Source organism: Pongo pygmaeus, chromosome 23 (assembly GCF_028885625.2).
Source record: "Pongo pygmaeus isolate AG05252 chromosome 23, NHGRI_mPonPyg2-v2.0_pri, whole genome shotgun sequence".
NCBI classification, from domain to species: Eukaryota; Metazoa; Chordata; class Mammalia; order Primates; family Hominidae; genus Pongo; species Pongo pygmaeus.
Window position 1 is genome coordinate 27405547 of NC_085931.1, and position 2668 is coordinate 27408214.

At 37.2% G+C, this 2668-nt stretch overlaps 1 pseudogene; it reads right to left on the reverse strand.

Moving 5' to 3' along the window:
• Positions 1 to 296: 296 nt before the first annotated feature.
• Positions 297 to 1536, reverse strand: LOC129023386 (putative vomeronasal receptor-like protein 4; annotated as a pseudogene).
• Positions 1537 to 2668: the final 1132 nt, after the last annotated feature.

Sequence of the window (2668 nt, forward strand, 5' to 3'; positions counted from 1 at the left end):
AAACTAAGAGATTTGCTTGCCAATAGGAGCTGCGTAAGAGTGTACTCGAGAAGAAAATAATGTTTTCCTGTATAAAGGTAAAATTAAAATGAAGGGATGAGAGACAGACCTTGAGAATACAAAATCATAGTGGACATTGAACTGAGGAAAGCACATAGTTCTTGGCACCAAAAAATTAAAAGATATTGAGATATTATAAAAGTACAATTCACATGTTTTATTTAAATCAGAAAGAAAATTATGTGCTTTTTGTATAATTTAATGGATTACAAAGAAATAATTTTTAGAAAATTTTATCACCAACTTGTTAAAAATAGATGGCGCTTCCATTGAAACTTTTGCAGAATATTGATGATTCTTTTATCAGCTCTGATTAGCACCAGAGGACTGACAGTGGCATAGGCATTGACCACAACTTGTGGACACCATAGGTGACAGGGCCAATTACCCATAACAGCATTGTGGATGATGAGAGGATGAAGTCCACTGAGTACATGAGCACAAAGAAATTCACCAGCATCAGGATGGTCTTGGTGGCCATTTTCACTAGGGAGGTCCTTAATATAAGGCTGCTGCTGTGAAAGTGCTGGGAGTGTGTCTGATGCCTGGACAAAAGAATGACCATGTATACACTTGAGAGCAGCGGGATTCCTATGAAGAAAGCATCTCTGGATAATGACAGCATAAGAAATAGCGCCCTGATGATGACATTCATTGGGAAAAATGTGCAATATTTGCTGATATTCAAAATTATCTGGGTCATTGGAATAACCTACAGTGTAGATTATCATGTCACTACTGAAAGACAAATTGCTAAACCAAAAAACGAATAAGCCCAGGATATCGTATTTTGTAAATTTATGTTTAAATCTCACCAACCAGGAGGTGCTGAGGCTGATGGTAATGGCCTGGAGCATGCTCAGGAGGCAGGGGTGCAGATGGAGAGGCCTCTCATCACCTTGTGCACATAGAAGAAAGCCTTAGGCCGGACGCGGTGGCTCACGCCTGTAATCTTAGCACTTTGGGAGGCTGAGGCGGGCAGACCATGAGGTCAGGAGATCGAGACCATCCTGGCTAACACGGTGAAACCCCGTCTCTACTAAAAAATACAAAAAAAATTAGCCGGGCGTGGTGGCGGGCGCCTGTAGTCCCAGCCACTTGGGAGGCTGAGGCAGGAGAATGGCGTGAACCTGGGAGGCGGAGCTTGCAGTCAGCTGAGATCGCACCACTGCACTCCAGCCTGGCCAACAGAGAGAGACTCCACCTTAAAAAAAAAAAAAAAAAAAAAAAAAAAAAAAAAGCTTTACATCTAAAGTTATTCTGAAAATTCAGTGACTGAAACATGTCTGGAGACAAAACCTCCATTGCCGTGAAGAGCATTACTAGGTGGATAAAGGCCAAATGACAGGTGACCAGGTCATGGGTCTTAGGCCTGTGATCCTGAAAAAATGTAAAAATGTGGAAGAGAAGAAGGAAGATGTTGGCTGAGATTCTAATGCTAGCTTGACAATTAAAGTCATTTTTAAAAGATAACATAAGTGAAAACTGTGTTCATCCTAATGGCATAGAAGAAACATATTTTGTAGATCTGAAAAAAAATGACTTCATATCATCAATGTTCTTTCTTCAGTGTTTGAAATTATTACCATCATTATTATTTTCATTTTACTCACTTATTCTTGATTAACCTTGATGCTAAATTCTTAATAATGTACCCCCTGCACTCTTTTCTAAACCAAATAATTATATATATATAATTATTACTCTATATATAATGAATACATTTACAATCATGCCTGTATAGGGTGCACACTATCTATATTCCTAATGCCCTTTGCCCTCCATCTTTAGAAATCAATTTTCGTTATTTTGTGTTCTCTCACTTTATTTTTAGCACCCAATTTAGTGACAGGCATATAAAATGAATCACATTTGCACAGTTGAACTGAATAAAATGTATGCTAAAGTGGAAAGACTCACTAAAGCAAACAATTAAAAATATATCCAATTGAGTCTTTCTCATGATCTATCACTTTGATACAGTTTATTCTTCACTCTTCCGTGGTTTTTGATGCTTATGATTCTACTGGGCCCACCATGATAATTCATAATAGTCTTCTTATTTTTCATCAGCATATCAGCAATTTTGATCCCATTTGCAACCTTATATTCTCTTTGCCATGAATTGTAATGTGTTTCCAGTATCTAAGAACTTGGATGTAAATATCTTTTTTAGGGAGTGGGGAACATTATTCTGTTTACCCAAACCCTAATTAACTGTATGTCTTAGAAACGGTCCTGGTGCTCTCCCAGTTTAGTTCACATCCCAGAGACTTATCATGTGAATTATCTTCATCTCAGAACAAAATTTTTAATATTTGCCTCTCAGTTATCAACAAGATAAACACTACTTTTAATCATTTTATTTCAACCAAGAGGTTACATTAAAATAGTCACACATGGTTCTTTTTCCTGAGACTTTACTTGATACAGGAATATCAGTCTCCAATGAGAAAGATAATGCCTCTCAAGTTTTCTTGGGATATCCTCAATACCACAATACCTTGTAAAATTTTGCAGAACAATTTGGCAGTTGCCATTTCATGTTATTTGGCCAGGATTCAGGTATCATTGTATCATTTTACTTTAATCCATGGGTAAAAACAAT